Here is a 15,984-nt window from a genome sequence, read left to right on the forward strand (position 1 = left end):
TCCTCCAAAGATTTCTCCATGAATTACTTCAGGGAATCCTCCAAGAATTCCACCAGGAATTCTCCTAGGCATTCTTCCAAGAAATTTTCCAGGCATTCTTTCAGTGATTCCTCCTTGGATTCTTGCAGAGATTTCTTCAGGAATTCATCAAGGAATTTCACCAGGATTTAATCAAGGAATTCCATCATAAATTATGTCAGCAATTCATCCAGAAATTTCTTCCGGAAATCTTTCGGGGGTTCAAGATTTCAAGAATTCATCCGAGAATTCTCCCAGATGTTTCTCCAGGAATTGCTCCTCGAGTTCCGCTAAAAATTCCTCCAGAAACTTTTTCAGGGATTTCCCAGGGATCTATCCACGAATTTCTCCAAGGATTTCTCCAGGAGTTCCTTCAGAAATTTTTCTGGAAATTCCTCCGGGAATTTATCAGGGGATTTTTTCAGAAATTTCTTCTAGAGCTCCTCTAGAGATTCCCCCAGAAATTCATCCAGTAATTGTTGCAAAAATTCCTCCAGATATTCCTCCACGAATTTCTTCAAGGATTTCCCCAACAATTTTCAAAGGAAAACCTCTACGAATTTATCCAGGATTTTATCCAGAATTTTCTCAAGGAACTCCTCCTGGAGTTCCTCCAGGAATTACTCCAAGAATTTCTTCAGGAATTCCTCTACCAATTTCTGTAGTAAATGATCAAGGAATCGCTCCTGGACATCCTTCAGAAATTATGTCAACAATTTCTTCAGGAATTTTTCCAGAAATTCTTTTGAGGATTTTTCCAGGAAATCTACTGATGATTTTTTCAAAAATTCTTCCAAGAAACTCTTCAGGAATACCCTCAGGAACTCTTCAGGGATTTCTACAGGAATTTCTCCTGAGATTCCTTCATGAATTGCTTCAGGGATTCCTTCACGAATTTCTCTAGGGATTCAGGGATTCCTCTCAGGTTCTCTTCAAAAGTTCATTTAGGAATTCCTTCGGAAATTTCAGAAGTCCTTCAATCATCTTTTCAGGGATGTACCCAAGAACTTGAGGGCGATCTTGTTGGGACTGAGTTTGGACAGACCTCAATCGCCAACCTCTCGTTCAGGAGAGCTAGGTTCACCGTCTTAGGAAAAGTCTTATGGTTAAAAGCAGGCCACGAGAGCTTGGAACAAGTAGCTGCACACAAAGCTGTTATGGATGGAAGCTGTTATGGATGGATTTCCAAAGGTGCCTAAAATCGGCCAACCCATAACGTCTGGAACAAGCTAAAGCGGGTGAAAAAAAATACGGCGCCAAAGAATATCGGAAGTCTAATACTGGTTTCGATGAAGTTCAATGCATTGAAATGGTAGAACTATCAGCTGAGCATGCAGTACGTAGATCTGTGCTTCACTTTCAACTGCTAAAGCAAAGCTCGTAGCTTTTTCGGAAACCACACAGGTGCTGATCTGACTATGGGGTATATTCTAGAGGAGGCCCTTAAACGAGAACTAGAAGAACACCGTCATATATGGAGACTGATATGCTGACTAAACCAATAGAAGAAGTACGGACGGTCAAGCTTCGGGCGATCTGCTGATTTAAGGCCTCGTGTTGAGGAGAAGCGTTCGTGGATCGAAGCAACACTACGGTTCTGCTGGCAAATCGAAATTAATCTAATATTAAGACACTTGTCCCATTTTGTAGTTATTTAAATCATTCTACAATAAAAATTAAATAAAGAAGTCGTTGCCCATTAGAGGAGTTGTTTTGCAATAGGGAAGTGGAACCATCTCGGCAGGGGTCCTATTTTGGGCACTTTTCCGCTTTGACTATAACACAATTTTTGGAATGCGATGAGATATGTATAGTATCTAGCCGTGCACAAAATTTCAAGTCAATTGGTTTGGAATTGACTGAGTTATAGCGAAGAGTGCCCAAAATACCGGCCACTGCCCAAGTGGTTCGCTACCCTAGTTGTTTAACATTGTACTAAGACGCTCATTTAAATTACAAATGCAGAATGCAATCTTCTGTCAGTTGATGGATTGGCAAAACAAGAAACTTATATCTATGAAGGAAATCTGTTGTGTTTTCCAGTTGCAGAATGAGAATGAAATCATTTTATCTAGAAAATCCCGCAGTTCATAAATATTGATGCAATCGTGGAATAATATGAAGCTAGACAGCAACTACATTATAAATCAATTATAGCTAGCGGAATTCCCCGGTCTTCCGGATGTGTTGTACGTAAATTTGTTTTGGGATTTTTCGTGTACCAGGCTCATCAGACTCTGATGATCAGAGTAAAAGCGGGACATTTTCATGAGGCCGTTTGATATTAAGGTATTGGACAAAAAGCCGTTTTGTATAATAAATATTTGGAATATTCAAAATTAATTTTTCATGCCAAATTCAATTATGCTAAACTGTCTTATGCCGAATGCTTTAGAATCCATTGAGATTTGCATCAACCGCAAAATGTTCACCGTTTGAATTTGAGTCTACCTCAAGTCAACGAACTTTCCGGGCAAACCTGTCGACCCAGATCCGCAAGTGATTCTCTACAAACATGCGTGGGCAAAGTGCACAACTTAATCTAATCGTTTTCCAATGTAAACCAGATGAGTAAAACAGAAATAGGTATGCATTGCCTTTCTCAATCGGAGATGATTGCCACCTTACCATTTCAATGAACACAGACAGCACAGTACAACGCGCGCGAGCGAGCTAGCGCCGCGTTCGATTATATTGAGAAAAAAGCAGGAAGCAAACCAGCTGCTGTACACCTTTCATAGATGCCTAGCAAAAGCTACGGTGGTAAGTTTGGTCTGGTACGCGCGGCCTATTACATAAACACACGGCAAGCAACAAACACCGCGGCGTGCAGGGAGTTACAGAAAGCGAACTCCGAGATTGCAAGTGCCGTTTGGTCATTAATTTTGTTTTACATTACATCTAGCAGATGCAATGATTTGTAAAGAAAAACAAAAACAGAAACAAATTAAAGTTATCAGAAGATCTGTAAAAGAAAGTGAAAATGATTATGTTCTTCTTGACCTGCCTATCTTCAACTTAGTGTTCTTTGAGTATTTCCACACTTATTAATTGAAGAGCTTTCTTTGCCTGCCATTGCATGAATTTGTATATTGTGAGGCAAGTACAATGATACGCTATGCCTTGAGAGTTGGAAAAAAATTCGACTGGAATGGAAATCGAAAACACCGTCTTAACCACTAGGCTTACTGTAGACCCGCGGCTTATGTAAAAAATGTAATTTTATATTTCTCATTCTAAAACAATTGTGATGCATAAGGATACCTGGAGGTAAGGTCCTAGCAGGTGTTTCAGTGAACTTGTTTGGCGAATTTATGACGAAGTCCATGGATGTATTTTGACGTCTGAACAATCCCTGGAGTAATCCCTAGATAATTTCTGTTAAGGAGTTGTGGTAGTGATTATTGTGACAAATTTCAGATGTAACTTCTAATAAACAACATTCCAGGTATAACTATTTAATTCAGTTTATTTTAACAAGAACATTTCAGGTATAATTACTGTAATTACAAAGATGTTCCTGACAAGGCTGTAACTGGAAAATATATATTTTTAAGCCTTACAAAAATCTTGAAATCGGGGCCCGTAGCATAGTTAGCTACGCATTTGCTTGACAAGCGGATGCTCATGGGTTTGATTCCCAGCCCCGGCAATTTTTCGTTCCCAGATACCTGATATCAGCGAACGGCAACTCCTAATATTGCGGTATAATAAAAAAAATCCAACGGTGGTTTCGACCGCCGCAGTCGTTCCGCAAACGTCAAAAGTGCTCGGTTCATGATAAAAAGCACTCACTCACTTGGTTGCCATAAAATTCAAAAATAATGCAAATTGTTCCATTTATGGTTTATGTAATCACAATTGGTGCCACAATATGTAACTCATTTTTAAACTATATTAGGTGTACTTTCAGCACTTTTGTATGCAGCTGAACGCCATTAAACATAATTAAAAATTTCAACAATTTGTTTTTGTTGATAGGTTGTGTGCATACTTTTTAAAGTGTGTAGCAGTTTGACGTTTGCGGGATAGGTCTTCTTGGTCTTCTCTACTCCGCCAGGTTGGAAGATTTCTCTGGATAAGCAATACCCTCAAGTTGGAAATAGAACAACCAAACAGCAAACGTTGCCAGTTGATGTGACTACCGTCTTACCCCGCTGGTTCGACACGTTTCAATACGACACTTTTTAATTCGTACAATGTCGAATTAAAAAGTGTTCAAATGTCACAGCGATGTACACTGTAAATGCTTATACTCGCACCCGCAGCAGCTCCTCTTGCAGCCGCTAATTCCGGAAGTTCTGAGTTGGTGCTATTCGACATCCAAACCGCCTGCAGACCAACCGGAATGAACTGAGGATGGCAACAATCGTAGAAAGAACGAGCTTTTCATCCGCACCACCGCAATATCTGTTGAAACTTGAAATTATGTTTCATAACAAATCCGGAAATCAAAACAAAAACAAAAATAGAGTTGCCATATTTTAATGAGCATGGTGGTGTAGGGTGACCAGTTTGTCAAATTAAAAGTTTACCCCGGTTATTCGACAACAGTCGGTGTCGTATTAGCGGGGTAATACGGTACAGTTATCGCACCACTATCCGCCATGTTAGCCCAAATGAACAGTCGGATAAATTTTACGTTCATTTAACGTCAATTGATGGGTTGTTGACGTCTGTCTGACGTTGCAGTTATCGAATGTCTACTGTATATCAGTCGCATATTCCTAGACATGTGACAGTGTGGTAGAAATCACTTCTTTCACTGAATTCCGTCCCAATATGGAAAATAGCAAAATTGATTCCTTCTTTCCAGAGATGCCTCCAGGGATTTCTCCAGGATTATGTAGGGTTCGTTCATAAACCACATAGACTTTGGGAGGGAGGAGTAGAGACGAGAGGTCTAACAAAAGTCTACCTGAACTTACAAATGTTTGTATTAACGAAAGTCTACGAGGGGGAAGGGAAATCTTGGATGACCAAAATTTGGTCTATTGGTTAATAAACGGCGCCTTGCTGGAAAATGTTACAAAATCAATGCTGAAGTTTTTGCGGTAGATTTGCAGCTGGGATTTTCCAGGGGTTTCTTCTGGGATTCTCCTAAGGATATCTCTGAATATTCCTCCAGAAATATCTCGCAGGGATTTTTTCAAAGATTACACCAGATTTTTTCTAGGGTTTTCTACTAGAATTCTTATTGAAAACCCTTTAAAAAAATTTGCTGTGAACCCTCTAGGATTTTCGGCTGGTGTTCATCCAGAAGTTGCCCCAGGAGTTCCTTCAGAAATTATCTAAGATTTTTCTAAGGGTTCTTCAGATAGGTCCTTAACCCTAAAAGGGATACCTTCATGGCCTTAGTTTCGTCACCTCGCTGAGTGTGTTCCATCAAAGACGAGCTCTGAAAGGCACCTGGGGTCCAATGGACCCCAGGTATCCCTTTTAGGGTTAAAGAATTTTTCCTGGCATTCCTTCAGTTATACTCCCGGATGTTTTTCTTGGGATTCCTTCAGAAACTCCTGCTGGGGTTCCTACAGATTTTTTTCAGGACTATTCCCAGGATTTTCTACAGGTACGCTGCCTATGATCGCATAACTGTCCCATATGAATAGGAAACCCAGCGAATATGGGACGGATATGCGATTATGAGCAGTACGTCTCTAGGTATGCATCTATAAATTTCTTTAGATAAATTTACAATAGTTCTTCTTAAAATTACTTTGTGGATTCATCCAGGAATTTATCTAGGGATTTTCCTACAGATTATATAAGAATTTCTTCTTAGGATTCCTACAAAAAATCCTGATGATTCTGCTGGGATTTCTCAAGAAATTCAACTAGGGATTCATCCTGGGTTTCCTTTGGGGATCTATCAAGAGATTACTTTTTTTAATCAATGGATGCCTTCATTTTTTCTCTCCAGAAATTACTAAAACAATTTATCCAGGAATTCCCTAGGGTATTCTTCCGGGATTCCTGTATAGATTTCCCTAGAGGGCTTCTTCTGTTTCTCTAGGGTTCCTCTTGGGATTCCTTCAGGATTTTCGCGTGGTAGAAATATCAGAAATATATTTTGCTATTGATTAAGAAACTAGACTTGCGATGTTTCCCGTATATGCTGTAGAGATTCTTCTGGAATTTCTCTCTCCTGAATCTATATATCTATCTATATATATAAAAATGCAGTGGCATACGTGGGACCGCGCATAACTTGCGAACGGATGGTCCGATTTGGGTCGTCTAAGTTTTGTTCTGTTAGTTTTCACCCAAGGAAGGTTTATGAGGCCAAAAACAAAATTGAGAGTTTTTAAAAATCGGGTTTTCATCCATTTTGACCGGGGACTTGGGCGCTTGGCTAGGGACTTGAAACGTCAAAAAACGCAGTAGGCAAGACAAAGTTTTCCGGGGTCCGCTAGTTCATAATCAAATGTCTCAAACCATTTCTGCTTGTATTCTTTCAGGAATTGCTTCAGATGCTCCCCAGGACTTTTTCTAGGAATTCATCCGTGGATTTCTTCGAGAATTTCATCTGGAATACTAACAGGGATTTTTCCAGAGATTTCAATAGGAAATCCTCCACTAATTTTCATAGGAATTACTCCAGGATTTTTTTATAGGAATGCCTCTAGGCATTTCTTGAGGTATTTCCAGATTTCTTTAGAAATTATGGAAGTGATCAGTCTTTCAAGAGCATCCTTCTGCTCCATGATTCAAACAAGCATGCTCTGAAACAATCCCGAAAACCAGGATCGTTTTGGATCATGATTTTTTTTTCAATCTTAGCGTGCGGGATTTGTGCATGGGATTCAATCCCCCCAAGATTGAATCCTTGCGTTCAAGTGCACTGATCAGGTAGGGTTGAAAGTAAAGGATCCTTGGCAACGTTTGTTAAAAAAATAACCTCTTCTCTTGTCTTTCCATTTAATACACCGTTACGGGTGGTACGAAAAATGTCAGCCGTACACCGACTAAAAAACCCAATCGCTTTTCAATTTGTGTGAGGAAAAATGAGTGGGATGATTCTATTGAACTCAAAAGGAAACATCGTTTTTAGCCGCCGTAGCTCTATCCGGCTCTAACGTGAGAACTGTTGGCAAATGTTTTTTTTTTTTTCAATTCAAGGAGGAAATAAGAGAGTTAGATCAGGAAAATGCTCCTGGACGCCCTATAAAATCACCACCTCCGGCAAAGATTAACGGTTAATAAAAGAAAATGTCTGTAGAAAACCTAATAAAGAATGCTGTCATTGTGTGTCTCGAACTTTTTGTCGTCTCGAAATGACTCCTCTGGATTGTATTAGGTATTAGAACATTTTCCGTCTTGGAACTCAGTTTCAAGCATAATACAGACGATATTCTTCTGAGATAAAAACAGGAGCAACTTTCAACCCAACTTGCTCCCCGTCAAATCTGTCAAACAAAATTTTCCTCAACACTCAAAGGTCACTTGGCATAAAGACATTTGGCATAACGGTCATTAGGCATAATGGACACTTGGCATAATAAAGAAGGGTGCATTTCGATTATGCCAAATGACCGTTATGCCAAATGTCTTTATGCTAAGTGACCTTATGCCAAACGACCTTATGCCAAATGACTTTATGCCAAATGTCCCGCTCCCCCTAATAGCTAATAGGCATACTTTAGGAAAATAATCAATCTTCAGACAGTGAGGTAATTCCTATATCCCCAATTTTAAACATAAGAACAAAAAGCAAAGTGTTAATAGTCCACTATGAAATACGGACACATCTTAATCTAGAATCATCTAAATCTTCAGTCTCTCCCTGCTGAACACTTCCGGCTGTGTCCCGGGCACATCACTCTCCGTCCTCATTCCAAATCATGCCGCGATTTCCCTGGGGTGATATCTAAGCAGCGGCCTGGCACAGCGTTCTTCTTGGCTCCCGTTCTTAACACTCTCATGAATAAACAACACCTCGCGCACCAAATTCGAGTGCTAATATTTTTCCATCCTTCACCATCTTTTCTTGCATTCCTCCGGGAGACACAAATGGAGGGACCACACGCTTTCTCCCTCTAGTTGCGTCTCAGCCCCATTCTTCGAAGTATTCTTCTTCTGCACACACTTTAAATCACCTGATTTCCAAAAACCACTGATATCTCGCCCTCTGGCCTATCCTATATCCGGATATCCACCCGTGATTGGAATAAAACGGGAATTCCTTTTCGGGGAAAGGCACCACCTATTGTAAACTGCACCTTGTAACAGTGAAGAACTGGGTAAGCAAGAACTTCTTTTCACACACCACGCGACAACGAACACAGAATCCAACACGTCCGACACGTTCGATCGCAGAATACGTTCTGGTTCTCCGATCCGACTCCGACGACGTCGTTCGTTTCATTCACTACGCTAGCTCCGACCTGAGACGCTCCGACCACTGACGAATCGCGAAAAAAACGTAATCTGTTTCGCACTCGAACAACACCGTCGTCGACCACCACGGCACGGCACGGACGGGGAGAACGCGTTCCGATGCAGCATCAAAAGGAGTCTGCGCCGGATGGGATGTGGATGGTACGCGGGGGTGGAAGCGTCGTCGTGCGCTTGACAAAAGTAAACAACACGAAGTGAGCGAAACAAAAGAGAATCGGAGAAACGTCAAAAGTGGGATGCGTCACATGGGCGGTGTAACCGGTGTAATATGCGGGGTTTCGGTTTGAATAGTCGAATAATGATTGTGGTGTAACCAGTGTACCGTAAGAGACCGAGTTTTAACTTGACTCAATCCAACGAATTTTCCTGAAATTGAAAGGCTTAAACTTGGACCGGACGTCAGTCCGCACAAATCGCACCTGTTATTTATTTCACCAAGAAGCGCACAGAGGTACAGACCACGATAATGTATGAAAATTGGTCTATGGTAAGCCCATCCATAGCTTGCCAACATTTAGGATAGGATTTTTTCACACAGAAAGTACATTGAACCAGTAAGGGATTATCTGTCATCTCCGACAGCTTTTCGCTTCCTACTCAAGATTCAGGCGAAATCAGCGTGGTTTGTTGTGAAAACAAGATCAGCTGGTGGTAGCCGAACAATAAGGATGAACGTAAACATCGGATGCCCAGCTGATTTTGTTGTGTAAACATGATCAGCTGGTAGACCGAGAACAATGAGAGAAAATGGTAAACATTGAGGCGGCCTGCGAAATCTGCCATTAGATCGGGCGAATTGCTAAAGAGCAGCAACAGAGAGCGACAGCGAAACCGAAAGCGAAATCGGAGAACGACGAAATTTATTGCACTGAAGTCTAAGTAGAAAAAAAATCGCAATAGTAAAAACTATAATTATTTAAATTGCTGTCGAGGTATAGGAGGCAATCAGTGAAGTACTAGATTGAAAGTAGTGAGCTGGATTTTTGTATGGTGAGATGTTCAATTCTCCATTTTTGCAATGAATTGGTGCAAACAGCGTGGGTTATATGATTTCTTGGCTAATTTGATGCTGTTTGAGCAAAAGTTTGGGTAACTTTGTTGTTGTATTATTTATTTCATGCAACTTCAACAACACAGTTACCCAAACTTTTGCTCAAACAGCATCAAATTAGTCAAGAAATCATAATACCCACGCTGTTTGAACCATTTCATTGCAGAAATGGAGAATTGAACATCTCACCATACAAAAATCCAGCTCACTACTTTCAATCTAGTACTTCACTGATTGCCTCCTATTGTCGTCGTGGTTGAAAGCCGAAGTTTCTCAACACCCGACAGTCGACTTTTCTCCAAAACCTTACGTGAAACCTAACGTCGGACATAGTGCGCTGGACAGCGGACCTGGTCCTGTATCCAGGGCACTATGCCCGACGCACGGTTTAGGAGAAAAGTCGATTTTCGCGTGTCAAAAATTTCGATTTTCAACTGTACGAACAATAATCTAGTGAGATGAACCCGGACAACCTAATGCCTGGTTTACATGGAGCAAGTGACTTGATTCAAGTCAATGGAAAGTGCCCAATTGAATGCGAATTGAACGTGTAAACACCACCGTTCATCTCAGTTGAGCAGCTGACTTGACTTGAACGAAAGTTGAACATGTTCAACTTTTTTGTTCAAGTCAAACGCAATCATCTCACTTGCCCCGTCTGAACACGCGATTCATGTGAGTTGAATTCAAGTCATCTGTCAAATGAGCTGAATTCAATTCAGTTTGCTTACGCTCCGCACGAGTTGAACAATGTAAACACTTGCTTCAATTGAGATGCATTCAAGAGCATGCAAGTGGATACCCAAGTCATTTGTTCAGTCTAAACACGTCATTCCATTGGATTGAACATGTTTGAGAAGTTTGCAATTCACATGCTCGTTTCAATTGAACAGTCTAAACTGTAGTAATGATGATATGTATGTAAACAAAGGTTTTGTATAAATAACTAAATAATTCTATAAATCATTCTAAAATAATCTCTAAGTTTATTCCAGTGTATTTTAGGACCATCATCCCATCGTCGACGCAACCGTTCGCTTGTCTGATGATGCACGACACGACAGACGCAGGCTGCTCTCTTGGCTGATGATGGCATGCGTGAGAGCGAAATGCTGATGACAGAAGAAACGAGCACAAACGAGACCGAACGGACCGACCCGGATCAGCGGCGCTGAATATAAATGATGTCAGTTTTGAGACAGACGTTGTGATTGACGGATGTGTTGTGTGTGTGTGTTAAAAAAAAAATAAATAGTCGATAGCATAGAAGTGAATAAAAAAAGAAATTTGAATGAAGCTTATTATTGTGTTCATTGTTTTAGTAGAAGAAAACCCTACAGTGGCGCAGTTGGTAAATGGTAAGTACGTAGTTGCTCCAAGTTACTTCTTATCGAACGGCGAATGTGTTCCGGGGAAGATTTTGGTATTGATAAGTTCAGCAATGTTTGGCGTGTTGTGACATGATCTATTTCATATTCTTTTCTCAATGCTGTGCGTTATGACTGTGACTACAGAAGCGTATAGCGGTAAAATAAATATAAAAACCAACGGGGATGCGGTGGTTCCTACCGCCGCAGTCCTACCGCAAATGGCAAAACGCTCGATGCACGCTAAGAAGCATTCACTCAGGTGGTTGCTATAAAATTCAAAAATAATGTTTTTTTAGTTATCGGTTTATGTAATCGCAATTAATGCTGTGAATTGTTTTTAAACTACATTAGGTGTAGTTTCAGCACTTTTGAATGCAGTTAAACGCCATTAAACATAATTTAAATTTATTTTAAATTTATAGGGTTTCGGAATGTGTGATCTTCTGGTGCAGTGGGATGTTCATGTTAAGAGGTGTGCATGGAGGAATGAATCATTGGGGCAAACTTCTATACAACAAAGTTTTTGATATCAGATATAGGTAATGAGTTTTGATGCTTTTGATTTGGTTTTGATGCTTAATTGAAAACATTGAGCTTGAGGCAAGGAGTGCTGAATGAAATAATGAAATATTTTCTGGTTTTGAGCTTGAAAACCTCAATCCAAGAAACTTTTTGATAACGGACATTGTGACTGAATGAAGCAATGGGATATTTTCTGGTTTTGATGCTTTATTGGAAACATTGAGCTTGAAAACCTCAATCCAAGAAAGTTTTTGAGATCAGAGATTGTGAATGAATAAATCTAAGGCAAGGAATACTGAAAGAGAACAATGATTGATTGATTGATTTGTCTTTATTAGAGAGACTTTCAGCCCTTGGCTGGTTCGTCTCTATGAAACAATGGAATATTTTCTGGTTTTGATGCTTTATTGGAAACATTGAGCTTGAAAACCTCAATCCCATAAAAGTTTTTGAGATCGGAGATTGTGAATGAATGAATCTTAGGCAAGGAAAACTGAAAGAAGCAATGGAATATTTTCTGGTTTTGATGCTTTATTGGAAACATTGAGCTTGAAAACCTCAATCCAAGAAAGTTTTTGAGATCAGAGATTGTGAATGAATGAATCTAAGGCAAGGAATACTGAATGAAACAATGGAATATTTTCTGGTTTTGATGCTTTATTGGAAACATTGAGCTTGAAAACCTCAATCCAAGAAAGTTTTTGAGATCAGAGATTTGATTGTGAATGAATGAATCTAAGGCAAGGAATATTGAATGAAGCAATGGGATATTTTCTGGTTTTGATGCTTTATTGGAAACATTGAGCTTGAAAACCTCAATCCAAGAAAGTTTTTGAGAACAGAGATTATGAATGAATGAATCTAAGGCAAGGAATACTGAATGAAACAATGGAATATTTTCTGGTTTTGATGCTTTATTGGAAACATTGAGCTTGAAAGCCTCAATCCAAGAAAGTTTTTGAGATCGGAGATTGTGAATGAATGAATCTTAGGCAAGGAAAACTGAAAGAAGCAATGGAATATTTTCTGGTTTTGATGCTTTATTGGAAACATTGAGCTTGAAAACCTCAATCCAAGAAAGTTTTTGAGATCAGAGATTGTGAATGAATGAATCTAAGGCAAGGAATACTGAATGAAACAATGGAATATTTTCTGGTTTTGATGCTTTATTGGAAACATTGAGCTTGAAAACCTCAATCCAAGAAAGTTTTTGAGATCGGAGATTGTGAATGAATGAATCTTAGGCAAGGAAAACTGAAAGAAGCAATGGAATATTTTCTGGTTTTGATGCTTTATTGGAAACATTGAGCTTGAAAACCTCAATCCAAGAAAGTTTTTGAGAACAGAGATTATGAATGAATGAATCTAAGGCAAGGAATACTGAATGAAACAATGGAATATTTTCTGGTTTTAATAATTTATTGGAAACATTGCGCTTGAAAACCTCAATGCAAGAAAGTTTTTGAGGTCAGAGATTGTGAATGAATGAATCTTAGGCAAAGAATACTGAAAGAAGCAATGGAATATTTTCTGGTTTTGTTACTTTATTGGAAACATTGCGCTTGAAAACCTCAATGCAAGAAAGTTTTTGAGATCGAGGATTGTGAATGAATGAAACTGAAGCAAGGAATACCGAATGAAGCAATGGAATATTTTCTGGTTTTGATGCTTTATTGGAAACATTGAGCTTGAAAACCTCAATCCAAGAAAGTTTTTGAGATCGGAGATTGTGAATGAATGAATCTTAGCCAAGGAATACCGAATGAAGCAATGGGATATTTTCTGGTTTTGATGCTTCACTGGAAACATTGAGCTTGAAAACCTCAATCCAAGAAAGTTTTTGAGATCAGAGATTGTGAATGAATGAATCTAAGGCAAGGAATACTGAAAGAAGCAATGGAATATTTTCTGGTTTTGATGCTTTATTGGAAACCTTGAACTTGAACACCTCAATCCAAGAAAGTTTTTGAGATCGGAGATTGTGAATGAATGAATTTAAGGCAAGGAATACCGAATGAAGCAATGGAATATTTTCTGGTTTTGATGCTTTATTGGAAACATTGAGCTTGAAAACCTCAATCCAAGAAAGGTTTTGAGATCGGAGTTTGTAAATTAATGAATCTAAGGCAAGGAATACTGAATGAAACAAGGGAATATTTTCTGGTTTTGATGCTTTATTGGAAAAATTGAGCTTGAATACCTCAATCCAAGAAAGTTTTTGAGATCAGAGATTGTGAATGAATGAATCTTAGGCAAGGAATACTGAAAGAAGCAATGGGATATTTTCTGGTTTTGATGCTTTATTGGAAACATTGAGCTTGAAAACCTCAATCCTAGAAAGTTTTGAGATCGGAGTTTGTGAATTAATGAATCTAAGACAAGGAATACTGAAAGAAACAATGGAATATTTTCTGGTTTTGATGCTTTATTGGGAACATTGAGCTTGAAAACCTCAATCCAAGAAAGTTCAATCCAAGAAAGTTTTTGAGGTCGGGGATTGCGAATGATTGAAACTAAAGCATAGAATACCGAATGAGGCAATGGAATATTTTCTGGTTTTGATGCTTTATAGGAAACATTGAGCTTGAAAACCTCAATCCAAGAAAGTTTTTGAGATCAGAGATTGTGAACGAATGAATCTAAGGCAAGGAATACTGAAAGAAGTAATGGAACATATTCTGGTTTTGATGCTTTATTGGAATCATTGAGCTTGAAAACCTCAATTCAATGAAGTTTTAAGATCGGAGATGGTGAATGGACAAATCTGTGCCAAAGAATACCGAATGCAGCAAAGGGTGTCTGAAAGATGGCATAAGATGTGTCTGAAAGATGACACTAGATATGTCTGAAAGATGGCATAAGATGTGTCTGAAAGATGACACTAGATATGTCTGAAAGATGGCATAAGATGTGTCTGAAAGATGGCATGAGATGTGTCTGAAAGATGACACTAGATATGTCTGAAAGATGACATTAGATATGTCTGAAAGATGGCATGAGATGTGTCTGAAAGATGACACTAGATATGTCTGAAAGATGGCATAAGATGTGTCTGAAAGATGACACAAGAATTGTCTGGAAGATGGCATAAGATGTGTCGGAAAGATGGCATGAGATGTGTCTGAAAGATGACACTAGATATGTCTGAAAGATGGCATAAGATGTGTCTGAAAGATGACACTAGATATGTCTGAAAGATGGCATAAGATGTGTCTGAAAGATGACACTAGATATGTCTGAAAGATGGCATAAGAAGTGTTTGAAAGATGACACTAGAAATGTCTGAAAGATGGCATAAGATGTGTCTGAAAGATGACACTAGATATGTCTGAAAGATGGCATAAGATGTGTCTGAAAGATGACACTAGATATGTCTGAAAGATGGCATAAGATGTGTCTGAAAGATGACACTAGATATGTCTGAAAGATGGCATAAGATGTGTCTGAAAGATGACACTAGATATGTCTGAAAGATGGCATGAGATGTGTCTGAAAGATGACACTAGATATGTCTGAAAGATGACATTAGATATGTCTGAAAGATGGCATGAGATGTGTCTGAAAGATGACACTAGATATGTCTGAAAGATGGCATAAGATGTGTCTGAAAGATGACACAAGAGTCTGAAAGATGGCATAAGATGTGTCGGAAAGATGGCATGAGATATGTCTGAAAGATGACACTAGATATGTCTGAAAGATGGCATAAGATGTGTCTGAAAGATGACACTAGATATGTCTGAAAGATGGCATGAGATGTGTCTGAAAGATGACACTAGATATGTCTGAAAGGTGGCATAAGATGTGTCTGAGAGATGGCATGAGATGTGTCTGAAAGATGACACTAGATATGTCTGAAAGATGACACTAGATATGTCTGAATGATGGCATAAGATGCGTCTGAAAGATGGCATAAGATGTGTCTGAAAGATGACACTAGATATGTCTGAAAGATGGCATAAGATGTGTCTGAAAGATGACACAAGATATGTCTGAAAGATGGCATGAGATGTGTCTAAAAGATTACACTAGATATGTCTGAAAGATGGCATAAGATGTTTCTTAAAGATGACACAAGATATGTCTGGAAGATGGCATAAGATGTGTCGGAAAGATGGCATTAGATGTGTCTGAAAGATGACACTAGATATGTCAGAAAGCTGGCATAAGATGTGTCTGAAAGATGACACTAGATATGTCTGAAAGCTGGCATAAGAAGTGTTTGAAAGATGACACTAGAAATGTCTGAAAGATGGCATAAGATGTGTCTGAAAGATGACACTTGATATGTCTGAAAGATGGCATGAGATGTGTAAGAAAGATGACACTAAATATGTCTGAAAGATGGCATGGGAATGGTCCGAAAGATGACACAACACATGTCTGAAAGGTGGCATGAGATGTGTCTGAATGATGGCACTAGATATGTCTGAAAGATGGCATAGGATGTGTCTGAAAGGTGACACTAGATATGTCTGAAAGATGGCATGAAATGTGTAAAAAAAGATGCCACTAGATATGTCTGAAAGATGTCATAAGATGTGTCTGAAAGATGACACTAGATGTCTGAAAGATGGCATAATATGTGTCTGAAAGATGACACTAGATATGTCTGAAAGATGGCAT

At 39.1% G+C, this 15,984-nt stretch overlaps 2 protein-coding genes across 4 annotated transcripts in view; both read right to left on the reverse strand.

Annotated features, from left to right (window-relative positions):
* Nucleotides 1-8,542, reverse strand: part of LOC109426849 (sphingosine kinase 2) — an 85,565-nt gene extending 77,023 nt beyond the window's left edge. The window contains exon 1 of one of the 3 annotated variants that reach the window (XM_019702404.3): nt 8,238-8,542. The gene's annotated coding sequence lies outside the window, so the exon portion shown is untranslated. Of the gene's footprint in view, nt 1-8,114 lie in introns of all 3 variants that reach the window. The other 2 variants (XM_019702405.3, XM_019702403.3) reach the window with 2 other exon arrangements.
* LOC134288479 (uncharacterized) overlaps nt 1-15,984 on the reverse strand; it is a 429,933-nt gene that overhangs the window by 176,249 nt on the left and 237,700 nt on the right. The window lies entirely within an intron of this gene.

This window comes from Aedes albopictus, chromosome 2 (genome assembly GCF_035046485.1).
Source record: "Aedes albopictus strain Foshan chromosome 2, AalbF5, whole genome shotgun sequence".
NCBI classification, from domain to species: domain Eukaryota; kingdom Metazoa; phylum Arthropoda; class Insecta; order Diptera; family Culicidae; genus Aedes; species Aedes albopictus.